The following is a 14,566-nucleotide window of genomic DNA, read 5'->3' as shown; positions in this document are numbered from 1 at the left end:
ACTGGATTTAACAACAGCAACGAAAAGGTGCCTATTTGGAGAAATCAAAAGTCGTCCTCCACAGCCTATTGTAGACCCATAAGATTTGCATACAAAATGGAATCCAAGGAATCTGTGATTGAAGAAGATCAGTACATTAAAAGTGAGATAGAAAGCTTGGGTATGATTTTATTAGAGGTTTGCGGATCTTTTATTGAAGTGAATTGTATTATTGAACTTACAATGATTGATGGGAAGGTTCAAACAATATTATCTGAAAAAAATAACTCATACCAATGCTGTTCAGTGTGTGGTGTCTCTCCAAAAAATATGAATAGTCTTGATATCCTTAATATAGATTATACTAACAGAGAGTTCAAATATGGTCTTTCCAGTCTTCATGCATGGATTCGATTTTTTGAGATGTTATTGCACATTGCATATAAAAAAGAAACAAGAAAGTGGCAAGCAAGATCTAAAGAACACAAAGAAAAGGCATCTGAAGCTAAACAAAAGATTCAGACTGATTTTATGAACAAAATGGGACTTGTTGTTGATTTCCCTAAAAGTGGTGGTTCTGGAACAAGTAATGATGGCAATACCTCAAGGCGTGCTTTTGCAGCATATGAACAAACAGCTGAAATTCTGGGTATTGACCAAAACCTTATATTCAGATTTTACATTATCTTGGTAACGCTCTCTTCAGGATATGAAATAGGCTGCTTAAAGTTCAAGGATTATTGTTTTGACACTTTTAGACTATATGTGTCCCTTTATCCATGGTATTACATGGCTCAATCAGTTCACAAAGTATTGATACATGGACATGACATAATTAAAAGCCTTACATTACCCATCGGACTTATGTCAGAGGAAGCTCAAGAGGCTAGAAATAAAGACTTTAAATCTTATCGCGAAAATTTCAGCCGAAAAACATCCAGAAAAGAAACAAATACTGATCTTATCAATAGACTCCTAGTTTCCAGTGATCCTGTTATTTCATCATTGCGTAAATCAACATCACACCAAACAAATCATAAAGCATTTCCTTCAGATGTTTTACAATTACTTAAACAATCTTCAAACGATATTATTGTTTTATAATTTTTTGATGTAATTTAAAATTGATAACGTTTTCTTGCACTATTTTTTGCTTTTATTATTCCTAAAACATTATTTACCTAAATACTCAATTTTTATTCAATATAGGTGGGTCAAAAATCCGATAAGATATTCAAATATCAATTTACCACTTTGTAACTAAGGAAAGTATCCGGTAACTAAGCAATATAAGTATCCATAACAACTAAATTTAAAAAATTATCACTTTTGTAAGAAGTGTGATTTCATATTGGTACTCATGCCAAATTTAGTGAATATAGCCCTTATAAAATATCTGCAGATAACAAAAGTAGGTTGTTGCTAAGCAAAATAAAGGTATCGATAGCAACGAAATAAAAAAATATTACCTTCATAAAAAGCGCAGACATCATATTAGTACTCATACTAATTTTAGTGAATATAGCTCTAATATTAAATTAGTTATGAATTTTTTCCAGTAAAAGTGCATTCTGGCCCACTGTGCACTGTCACCTGTCAAAAATGCAAAAAATTCAGATGTCACATAGGATGTGATATCTGACTTTTTTGTGTGAAGTTTTGCCACAATTTAAAAACAATAATAATGATATTAGCAGCTAAAATACACACAAAAAAAAACAATTTATTTGCTCCCAAAATTTACTTTAAAACAACAAAAATAGTAAACTGTAGTAAATTTAAAAAAACTAATGGAGTGATTAAGCAATGATTAGCATTTTTATTTAATACAAGTATCTCGTTTATTTTTATGTTTTCTAATAAACTGATATCTGAAAATATTCAGCAGATTAGTTACATAATTAAGATGGTAGTAAACTTCAGTAAAAATATCAGGATTTAGTAGATAAATACCTTTTGCAACAAATTCATTCTAAATACTGTGCGAAGGTAAAGCCTGTGGAAATGCAATGTTTTCAATTTTTAGAATATATTGTAACAATTTTTTCAAGATTTATTAACAACTATGTAGTCTTAGAATAAATTAAATAATTTTTGATCCGACCGTAAACTGCATTATTTAAGGGCTGCAAACTCTGTGTGCAATGTGGTGAAAAGGTAAGTATTAATTAAAACAGAAGAAGAAAAATAAGAAGTGCTCTGTCCGGAATTACACTGCAGTCCGAAGTTACCCCGGTTGATGGGGTAATAATTTACCTTTTATTAATAAATAATATTTAACTTTTAATTGGGCCCCCAAGGTCAAAACGCTTGAATGAAAGGGAGCAAGAGGGGGCACGATGAATAAGTTTAACCTCCTTTTTTTTAAAAAGACGTCGACAGAATGTTTTCAAAATTTAGATTATTATAGTAGGATGTTTCGTGGTTTCGAAAATGCAAACCGTTTCTGGTGGACATTTTTTTTTCAAATAAATTATTTTCGCTACGGTGTGTCTGCTTTATAGTTAAATCCATAACTTTTTAGTTTAAGACACAATCTGTTTTTAGGCACAGAATCGAAAGCTTTTTTCATATCTCGGAAAATGATTTCTACTGGTAAATTATCTTCCATAGCCTGAGTTATTAGATTCATTTTTGTAAAAGTTTTTTTTATTATTTAACTTCTGATTATATTGTTGTTTGCCTTTCTGACAACTTTTGCTTTCAACGCCATATTTATTTGATATTGATGCAGATGATTATTTGCTGTCAACTTCTTGTTTTTTTTTTATTTTTTTAGTTACAGCTCTTGTTTTGAGGTTTTTTTATTTATTTTTCTTTCTTCTGTTTAACAATAAATAACACTGCCCAACAGTGATTTTGTATCGGAACCAAAATTAGTTATTTCTTATGCATTTCCATCTGCTGAATTCGAAAATGACATTAAAAATGACATATTAGCTCTAGTCTAAGAAATAAAAGCAAAAATTTTCTCTCGAGGCAAGGGTTGAATTAAGTGATTGCGAAATGAAAAATCCGGAAAAATATCTGGTCTTCAAAATTTAAGTTTATGCAAAACCGTGTACTTTGTTTTTATAGGCGAATCAATTTAAATTTGTTAGCGAAAAAGTTATAAAGTATAAAATAACAAACTTACGACTACAAAAGTAATAACACTCTAGTAACTTCATTATAAAAGTAATAACACTATATAAGTGTAATACTTTTACAACGCACTTATAACTTTTATAATTCATTCTTAGTTCAAACAACATAAGTAATCCCAAATTTTAATTGAAGTAGAAAAGCATCTAGAAAAATAGGGTGGATATTTAAATAATATTTATAACGTATCAAAGAACTTAAACAACTTTATAAAAACATACTTTATAAAAAGTTTAGCATTACGAAAAAAGCTTCTAATGGTCCGTAAAAGCGTGCGGTTATTTTTAAAATCAACCAAAAAAAACTTTTTATTGGTTGATTTCATTTTTTCAGATGTTTTTTTACTTTGATTAAAGTTTGGAATTACTAATGTTATTTAAACAATGAATGAACTTTAAAAGTTATAAGTGCTTTATAAAAATAATAATACTATTATAGTTTTATTACTTATATAATGCAGTTAGTGACTGGAGTGTTATTGCATTTGTTATCGTAAGTCTATTGTTTTGTTTTGTTTTGTTTTTTATAACTTTTTCGCTAACAATAATTTGGTCCTTAAAAACAAAGTAAACGGCTTGCATAAACTAAAATTTTAAAGACTAGATATTTTCCCAGATTTTGTAAATCGCGATCGCTTATTCAACCATTGCAAAGGTAGAAATTTTCATTTTTTTAAAAAAAATTTTTTGTTTTTGACTATCCAAAATGTTTTGTTCATGTTTAAAACTTGTGATACTAGTTATGTGTGTTTGCTAAAGTTTCTGGTCAAATCTATTCTTAGTTTTTATTTTTTTATTTACTAGTGTAAAATTTTACAAATCAACATGCCAAGGAAACGTGTAAATTTAGTGGACAATTTTTGTTACATTTGTGGTGAAATAACATTTTCTTCACAGAAAAGAACTATGACACCTCTTGTGCAGACTGCTTACCAGCATTATTTCAATATGAAGGTAGGGGACCAGGATAAGTCATGGGCTCCACATATATGCTGTAGCTCTTGTTTGGTTACACAACGAGAATGGTTGAAAAATAAAAAAAGATCTTTGGCTTTTGCTGTTCCTATGGTATGGAGAGAGCCTAAAAACCATACAGATGACTGCTATTTCTGCTTGACCCCACCCATTAAAGCAGGTTTGTCAATGAAAAAAGTAGGAACAGTTAAATATCCGAATCTTCCATCTGCCATTCGACCTATTCCACATTCAGATAATTTACCAGTTCCTACTCCACCACATAGTTGTAAGTTAGAAGCAGAAAATGAAGTAGAAATAGAAGAAAACAAGCCTTTCACATCAAATGATCCTGATTTTGTGTTAAAAGATGTTGTGCCACACAGATTGAGTCAAGCAGAATTAAGTGATCTTGTTTGAGATCTGGACTTGTCACAGGAAAAGGCAGAACTTCTAGGGTCAAGACTAAAGCAGTGGAATCTTCTCCAACTTGATATCAAGGTTTCACATTACAGAAAACGGCAGCAGAATCTGCTTTCTTTTTTTGAGAAAAGAAATAATCTTGTTGTTTGCATTGATGTTTTTGGATTAATGTATTGTCTTAATTTGAACTATGATCCAATTGAATGGAGATTATTCATAGACTCATCTAAGCTAAGCTTGAAAGCTGTATTACTGCACAATGGAAACCGTCTTCCTTCTGTTCCTATTGGCCATGCAGTTCACATGAAAGAGGCTTATATAAACATGAAAGTTCTCCTCAACGCAATTAATTACAATAGACACAAATGGAAAATTTGTGGTGATCTAAAAGTCATTGCTATACTTTTAGGAATGCAATTAGGGTATACTAAATACTGCTGCTTTTTGTGTATGTGGGACAGTAGAGACAAAAGTTCACATTATATAAAAAAAGACTGGTCCGCAAGAAATCTCAACACAGAAGAAAAAAATGTTATTGCTGAACCACTTGTGGATCCAAAAAATATTCTTTTTCCACCATTACATATTAAGTTGGGTTTGGTGAAAAATTTCGTCAAAGGTATGAACAAAGAAGGACAGGCTTTTAGGTATTTAAGAAATAAGTTTCCAAAAATAAGTGATGCAAAAGTCAAAGAAGGTATTTTTGTTGGGCCACAAATACGTCATCTTATGAAGGATCCTGCATTTGACAAAGTTTTGACAGGGCCCGAAAAGGAAACTTGGGAAGCTCTTAAGGGAGTGATTAGTGGAATTTTAGGCAACAAATGAGATTATAACTATATTCAATTGGTAGCAGTACTTCTGCAAAAATATCATCAACTTGGATGTAACATGTCCCTCAAGATTCATTTCCTCCACTCACATCTAGACTTCTTCCCCCCCAATTGTGGAGCTGTTAGTGATGAACATGGGGAAAGGTTTCACCCTATTAAATTGATGATCATGATTTCTTTGTTTAAAACTATTAGAATATATCTGTAATAAAAAAAAAACAAATGTACTTTAAATGTTATTAGAATATGTAAATTATGTCATATTGCTCTGTTGCAAATTAACTGAAATAAAAATTTATTGCTATTGTATATTCCAGAAACTAGAGCTAATAAAAAATTTTCGTTATCATATTCTTTTTTCTCAGCCTGAAATTAGTATAATTTGAATAAAATTGCTTGAGATACAAAAAAAAAATATTTTTTTGTTGCCCAGTGTAATCAACATATTTATAAAAGAAAAAAAAATATGTCCGAAGAAAACAAAGAAGACAGTAAAATCTTGTCAACAAGCACCGTTTTTGTGTATAGGGGAGATGGGGGCGCATTGATCGCCGGGGCAGTATGATCTTTTGGCTTTTACTCGTTCATTTTTGCCTTACTAGAAGTGAGGTTGCAATTTAATTAACCATTATGCTTCCCTAATTGATTATTCGTAATATTTTTTCATAAGGTTATCAGCGTCTAAAAAAAATAAAGAAAATATTGTTTTTCGTCATAAAAAGTGATTTTTTTAAATCGTACTATAATTCAAATATATTTTTATTTAGATGTCTGTATGGGTTAACAACAATTTTATTTTAAATTTGTAAGTGTTAGGTGTATAATATAATATATAATTTTTACTTGGCTGCAATTTATACAGTAGATAATGCTATCAATATGTTACCTATACCTATTGGGGTACATTGATCTTTGACTATGCGGGGCCCATTGATCGGAGCATCAAAGTGCCCCATAGAAGACGAAGTGCCCCATGTTTTTGTTTATAAGCAATACAGTTAAACGAATGGAATTGTATTTATAATTTAAAAAAAAACTATATTATATAGTTTTTTCTTAAATTATAAGTATATAAATTATATAAATTATAAGTATATATAAATTATATAAAATATATATATAAAATATATAAATAATATATATATATATTATATATATAAAATATATAAATTATAAGTATATATAAATTATATAGTATATATAAACAAACAATAGCTTTTAGTATTTCATTTTTTAAATCTACTTATGTTATAAGCTAGTAATAATAATACTAATATTTTATAATATCAAAAGAATAATATTTAACATAATAATTAAAAAATATTTAACATAATATTATTATGTTAAATATTAGCATTTATTAAAAACATATGTTTTTATTGATATATTTTTTTACAGATCTTAAAATGGTTAGAAATAGAATTAAAAAAACAAATAAAGTTGCTATACCAAGTGAAACAATGAAAGTAGCTGTTAATAAAGTTTTAGAAGGAACACAACTGAATGTTGTAGCACGTCAGTTTAACATAGATAAAATGACTTTAAAAAGATATTGTCGTAAAAAGAGGCATAATCCAAATGAAGCTTTCAAGCCTAACTACAACAATAGACAAGTTTTTACAGCAGAAGATGAAAAAAGTTTATCAAGTTATTTACTAATTGCATCAAAAATGAACTATGGCCTTTCAACTAGGTCAACGCGATTATTGGCATATGAATTTGCTTTAAAAAACAATAAGATATGCCCATCATCATGGATCAAAAATAAAATTGTAGGCATTGATTGGTTGCAAGGTTTTATGAAAAGACAACCAGAGTTGTCTCTACGAACACCTGAAGCAACGAGCTTCGCTTGATCAACAGCTTTTAACAAACACACTGTAAGAGAGTTTTTTCAAAATCTTAAAACGGTAAGAAATTGATATAAATATAATCCTAACTGTATATATAATGTTAATGAAACTGGTTTAACAACCGTTCAAAAGCCGGTAAAGGTTTTAGCTGGTAGAGGAAGCAAACAAGTTGGAAGAATCACATCTGCAGAACGAGGAACATTGGTAACTGCATGTTGTGCCTCTAATGCTATTGGAAATTCCATTCCTCCATTATTTATTTTTCCTAGGGTAAAGTTTCATAATTACATGATTAAGGAAGGACCTCCTGGATGTGTGGGATTTGCAAATCCTTCTGGTTGGATGAACTCAGAAATTTTCATAGAATGGATTAAACATTTTGTTAAATATTCAAACTGTTCTCAGGAATCTCCAGTTTTGTTACTTCTCGACAGTCATGAAAGTCATATTTCTGTTAAAGGCTTGGAGCTTGCAATTCAACACGGAATTACATTGATAAGTTTTCCTCCCCATTGCCGCCATAAATTGCAGCCATTAGATAGAACTGTTTTTGGACCATTGAAAAGGTTTTACAATTCTGCATGTGATAATTGGATGGTTTCAAACCCAAGCCCAATGACCATTTATGATATTGTTTCAATAGTTCGAGAACCGTATACAAAAGCTTTCTCACCATCTAATATACAGACAGGATTTAGAGTAGCTGGCATTGAGCCATTCAATTCTGAAATTTTCAAAGATGATGAATATTTACCATCATCAGTTACAGATAGAGCTGCTCCAGATACAGTTACTATCACTCCTGTCAACAACATGGAATCTGAAATGATACCAGCACATGTTAATCACATAGAGTCTGAAATAACTATAGTAAATATTGAAACAAGTATTTTAAACAAAGTGTCAACAAGTGTTGCTTCTATAATCTCACCTGAGGTTTTAAAACCTTACCCAAAAGCATCTGCCAGAAAAAAAAATGTTAAAAGTAGGCAGTTAAAAACAAGGATCTTGACTGATACTCCTGTCAGAAATGAAATTCGTTTGTCAAAAGAAAAGAAAATTTTGAAGCAAACCAAAAATCAACAAAAAGTCTCCACAAAAGATAAGAAAGAAACTAAGAATTACTAGCTTAGGAATAAAAAACAATGTAAACCAAAAGCTGCTTCACAACTTGACTTTCACAAATGACGAAATATTCTTAATCAAAATATTGTACTTTTAACAAGTTTTGTAAACTTAAAAGTTGTATTCTTATTTCAGTCTTTATATTTCAGTTCTTATAAATTTCAAGTTGTTGTAAAGTTTTAAACGTATATAAAGCGGGTAGCTTATAGCTGCTGTGATTTATACATTTTTTAATTAAAAATTAGACTAGTGGGTTTAACTGCTATATTTAAAAAATAATTAAAAATTTAGATGTATTATATGTTATACAATATTACCCTTTGACTAAATTATTTACAAGATTTAGTTATAGAAGTGTTAAACGTTTAGATAATATTACGCATATAAGATCAATGTGCCCCAAGTCGGAGATCATAGTACCCCATAGTTTGGGGTACATTGATCTTTTGAGAGGGTTGTTTAAAAGTTAAAATTATTCATGTTTATCATTTTTTTAAATCAAAATATTTATATATTCCAAAAGCCAGATAGTTCTACATGTGTTTCGTAGTTAATAAGTTTTTACATCTCTTTCAGGTTCTGCGCAATTTTCAAAACACTGCTACGGCGATCAATGCGCCCCCATCTCCCCTACAATAAAAAATAAAAACTTTTCTTTTTTACGATGATCTTTATAAAATAAAGAGTTAAACAGACAGGGGCTCAAAGAAGATGAAATGACAATACGTCATCGCAATCTTTTCATAGAGCCCCTATATACATTTTTAATATAATATCGATATTAAATTAAAAACCCTAATGGGCATAAAACTGCTGCGCTAATCAGTAAACCAAAAAAAGATCAAATAAAATAAATACTAAAATACTTAAAACTACTTGGCGATCCCTTTAAGCACAAACGATACTCAAATTTTAAAAATTTCCTTTTTTATTAGAAACTTAAATGAACTTAATAACTTTGCCATACATTTGAATCCTTTTTGATAACTATTCCATATATTTGGTCCTCGATATGCAATGCTATATTTAGCATATTTATTGAAGTTTTGAGGCAGGTTATATGAGTTACTAATATTTGCTCTTAGATAATAGTTTTCATTTATGTTTATTTCAAACTTGTTATTAAAGTTTGCAGGAGAGAGATTATTATTGAATTGATACATAAAAATTAAATGCTGATAGATATTTATTTCAAAAACATCCATCATTTTCATATCTTTCATTATAGGTTTGGCGTGTTCACGCTTATTTTCAGAGTAAATGATTCTGCTAGCATGTTTTTGTAGACTAAATATTTTTTTAAGCTTTTATGGTTGCGTACTCGCCCGTGTTATGTTTGCATAGCTGATGAAGCAATGAATTAGTCTAAAATATGTTAGTTTGAGACTTTGTTTATTGATAAATGAGCGAACTCGATACATCATACCAATTATATTAGTGATTTTAGATTGAATATATCTTATTTGAGGAAGCCAGGATAAATTCTCATCAACAAAAACTCCTAAGAATCTAATACTGGCTTGTTTTTTAATTAAGTTATCATTTAAGATAAGGTCAAGCAACTTAAGAGGAAGGTTTTCTTCTTGTGTTTTTTTAAGGAATAATGTATAGTTTGTTTTCTCTGAGTTAAGTGAGAGTTTGTTAGCCCTAAATCAATTATTTACTATATTTAGTTCAATATTCATATCTAAGTATAATTTCTTGATATCATTGTTAGTAAGAAATATATTTGTATCATCAGCAAACATGACTGAATTAAGTTTTAAAGATGCTTAACAAAAATCATTTATATAAATTAAAAATAGGAGTGGATTAAGGATAGATCCTTGGGGGACTCCACATAAAACATTTAAAACTCCAGATTGTATATTACACACGTATTGTTTTTTATTGGTAAAATAACTTTTAATCCAAATGTAAGTTTTATTAATTATACCATAGTGCTTTAGTTTATCTAATAGGATGCAATGGTCAACTGTGTCAAAAGCTTTTGATAAGTCAATAAATACTCTTAGAGTAAATTTGTTTTGTTTAAAACCATCAGTTATTTGATTAACTAGTTCAATGATTGCATGCTCTGTTAAGAGGTTTTTTTGAAATCCAAACTGGTTTGGGTAAAATAATTAGTTTTTAGTGAAGTGATTACAGATTCTATTATAAATTACACGTTCAAAAAATTTTGAAAATGCAGAAAGTATTTATATAGGTTGATAATTGGTTATGTCTGAATGTTCATTGCATTTAAAAATAGGAATTACTTTTGCTAATTTAAGTACATCAGGGAAAATCCCCGATGTTATTGAGAGCTTAAGTATATGGATCAGAGGTCTGCTTTGACTGATTTTATTGAAGATAACTAAATTTCTAGTTATTTCATCAAATATCATACATGATAGCGTTATTTGCGGGTTTTAGGTAGTTTTTAAATAAATCAGATGTTGGACTTATTTTATTAGCGAGATTAGGACCAATATTTATAAAATATTTGTTAAATTCTTTCGAGATTTGTTTTTTACAGAATATGTCACTGTTGTTAATATTAATTTTTTTTGGTAAAGAAGTTGAATTTAATTTTTTCCTTCCCATTATCTCATTAATGATGGACCACGTTTTCTTATTATCAGATTTGCATTTAATGATTTTATTACTGTAGTATTTATTTTTAGCCTTTTAGATAAGATTTTGGTAAAAATATTTATAATTTTTGTAATTTATCTCATTTTCAGTGTTGTTATTTTTTTTAAATTTATTATAGAGTTTTTTCGCTTCTTTTTTGAGCTTTTTATCAGTGATTTATCCATACACAGATTGGCAACTGCTTTTGTCTTAATTTGTATGTTCTCTTGAGGACAGGTTTCATTAAAGCATTCTAGGAATATATCTAAAAAATTATTAAAATCTTCGTTAGTGTCATGACATCTATACACGTTGGACCACGTTACTTGTTTTAGTCTAATTGATAATTCATTAGTATTACTCATTTTGAGATTGCGTTTTTTCAAATTTATAACTTTGGGTTCACAATCAGACATGGTTTTTTAAATTTCTTACTTTTATAAATATCGGAAAGTGATCGCTACTATCAGTCATAAATATCTTGGTTTCAAATTCCATTACTAGATAATTATTAATTAAAATATTGTCTATTGCCGTTGCCGAGGTTTTTGACACTCGTGTTGGCTTAATAATTGCTGACATTAAATTTAAAAAGCATATCAAAAAAGGATTTTGTTTTCGGAGACTTTGTATAAGTTAGAGCATCAAGGTTCATGTCTCTTATAACGTATAAAGTTTTATTTTCTTTATTTATTTTTCAATTGTATTTTCGATAAAAGTTTGAGATGATTTGATTTTACCACTTGGTGGACGATAAACGTGTCCAATTAAAATATTTCGAAATTTTTTATTTATAATTTCAATGAAAAGGCTTTCATAATTATCGTTTGAGAAGCATAGTATGTTTTTACCTTAAAATCATGCTTTTTTGAGACACAAAGCCCTAACCCTCCACCTTTTTTTCCACTCCCTCTTGTTTCACTAATAAGTTTATAAGATGGGAAATTAAAAGTAGAATTTAATTCACGAGAATTTTCAAAATCATGCCAAGTCTCTGAAAGAGTTATGACGTCGAACGTGTAATTTATAATATTTAAATATTCTTTTAGTTTCTCAAAATTTTGCTGCATGCTTCGAATGTTTATATGCAAGACTAAAAAAGAACAATGATCGTTATTTTAAATCAAAAGGATCAATATATGGTGTCTCAATTAAGTTCATTTGCGTTTCTTGAAAAATATTTATATTTTCTTCAGACAGGTTATTTCAAAAGTTACCCTCAAAAGATTTTAAATTTTCAAAATGCGTAGCCATTTTTAACGAATAATTAATAAAATCAAATAAAAAATCCAAAGTTAAAAACAATGAATTAAATCAAAACTTTAAAAAAAAATCTTACTCTTTTCTGTGCGTCAAACAACCAGCTGCGCTGTGGTCAATTTCTTCATTTCCGTGCGTCGAATTAACAATTACTTTGTGGATGTTTTCTTTAAATTCATGAACAATACGTTTATTCTACACGACTTTAGCGTAATGACCATTTTGTCGATGAAGCTTGGCCTGCTCAAAAAGTTCTTTTCGAATTTTTCGAGCCGTAATTTTTAGTCGTAATTTATTTCATAATTTATAGTCGTAATTTATTTCATATATTTATTCGTAATAAATAAAACTCAACAAAGCTATCAGTGAAAATGTTAAGTTTGTTAAAATACATTTAATGCAAAAGTGTATTTTTTTTTTGAGGACATTGAACGTTTAAAGTTTTGAATTTTAACTAAATTTTTGTTATTGTATGTGCATATACATTATAATGCTGTTAGGTGCCCATTAGGGTGGTTAAAAATTAATTGTTTTAAATATTTCTCCTATTCCACCCCTAGATTTGATCTATATGATAAAATAACTCTGGATTTAAAAAATTTAGAAATAATAAATATTTTTAGTATCAAGTTTTATTGTTTAACTATCAGGAGGCAAAATTCAAAATATCAAAAAGAGGCACAAAAAAAAAAATTAGTCAGTAACAACAAGTATACATCAAAAGATATCAACGGACGTCCCCAGTTTTATTACACTAGATTTCGTATCATTTAATTACTTGATAATAAATAAGGAGAGAAAAAGTTTCAAATATGGAAAATAAAATTCGAACTTCTCCTTCAACATACACCCTGCTTAATTGTGTTTTATTAAATTTGTATTTTATTAAAAATATGGTTGTTGATTAGTTCAAAATATTGCTTAATTTGCAAGTTTATAGAGCTCTTCAAAGAAAAGTTTGTCCGTTGGAGAAAAAAAACATTCTCCTTAAAGTTAGGCAACTAAATATTATATTAGTATTAAGTTTTTGGCATCGCAATATCGTTTGGATAAGAAAGGAAGACAGAGAGTTGTTACGAGAAAAAGCTGTTTATAATTGCATTGATAAAAACTAGTCTTTGTTCCTTGATTTCCTTAGATAATTAGAATGTCTCTATTCAGATTTGGGACTTATTAAGTAAAAATTATTATTTAGCAGAACTGCTTATTTTTTATAAAAATTATGATATTTATAATCTCCTTTATTTTCAAAGTGCATTATTTCTTGTTATGAAAGAATTTTAAATGATTTTTCTCCCCTTTTCTACACAAACATGTTTTTTTACTACTAAAAATTCCAATTTAGACAAAAAGGAAAAATTTGTTAACTTAGTGTTTTAATAAAAGCTTTTACAAATTTTTGTGGATTGTGAGATCACGGTATGGATACTTCACAAATGTTTTTTATTCTTGTGGTTTTCTGTCTCAAAGAATGTTTTTAAATATCAATTGAACATTTAATCGTGCAACCTCTGCTACTGCTTTTTCTACTGGATTTAATAACAAATTTTGATTTTATTGTTGCACTGTGTATAACAAGACATGTTTTTAAAATAAATTTTTTAATTACACGGTTGTGTAAGCAAGTAATGAAGATATTTTTTTATAGTTTGAATCTTATTCAAGCATTAAAAGGTTTTGTTTGTATACTTAAAAATGTTGTTAATTAACACATTCAAATATGCTTTGAATAACCCTAAAAATTGCATTTCAATTATTACAAATTGGTAATCCTGTTCCTTTGCTAGACCATCTGAGTACTGAACTTAAAACAATGTTTAATGATACAACTTTATAGTGTTATAAACCTGTATTTTATTTTCTTCAAAAAACAATTACAGAAATTCAGTGTTCTTGTTATACTAGTTGGAAAGACCATATCATAACTTTAAGTGCCCTTTCTTTAACCAAAGGTTTTATTAAGCCTATGTATTAATGCCAAACCAAAGGCTTTGTTAGGTGAGCTTGAAAATATTATAAGTCATTTAAAGATTTATTAAAACATTTTTATAAAATACACTCGAATGTATGTTTCGAAAGTATTTTATAAAAATGTTTTAATAATCTTATAAAATATTTTCGATTAATGTTTTAATAAAAGTCATTTAAAGAAATATCAAAACATTTTTATAAAATACGAATCAGTTTATATTTACGATCCCAAATTTGTAAAGCTTTGATAAAAGAAAAAAACAAAAAAAAAAATTTAAGACCCGTTAAATATTTCAAGGGTCAGTTAAGAACCCTAAAAATGATTTTATTCAAAAGCATGATTTTATTTAAAAAATGATTTTATTCAAAAGCAAAGGTCAGTTAAGACCCCTAAAAATGATTTTATTCA

Source organism: Hydra vulgaris, chromosome 15, assembly GCF_038396675.1.
Source record: "Hydra vulgaris chromosome 15, alternate assembly HydraT2T_AEP".
Classification (NCBI taxonomy): domain Eukaryota; kingdom Metazoa; phylum Cnidaria; class Hydrozoa; order Anthoathecata; family Hydridae; genus Hydra; species Hydra vulgaris.
The sequence above is the reverse complement of the archived record's forward strand: the minus strand, read 5'-3'. Positions refer to the sequence as shown.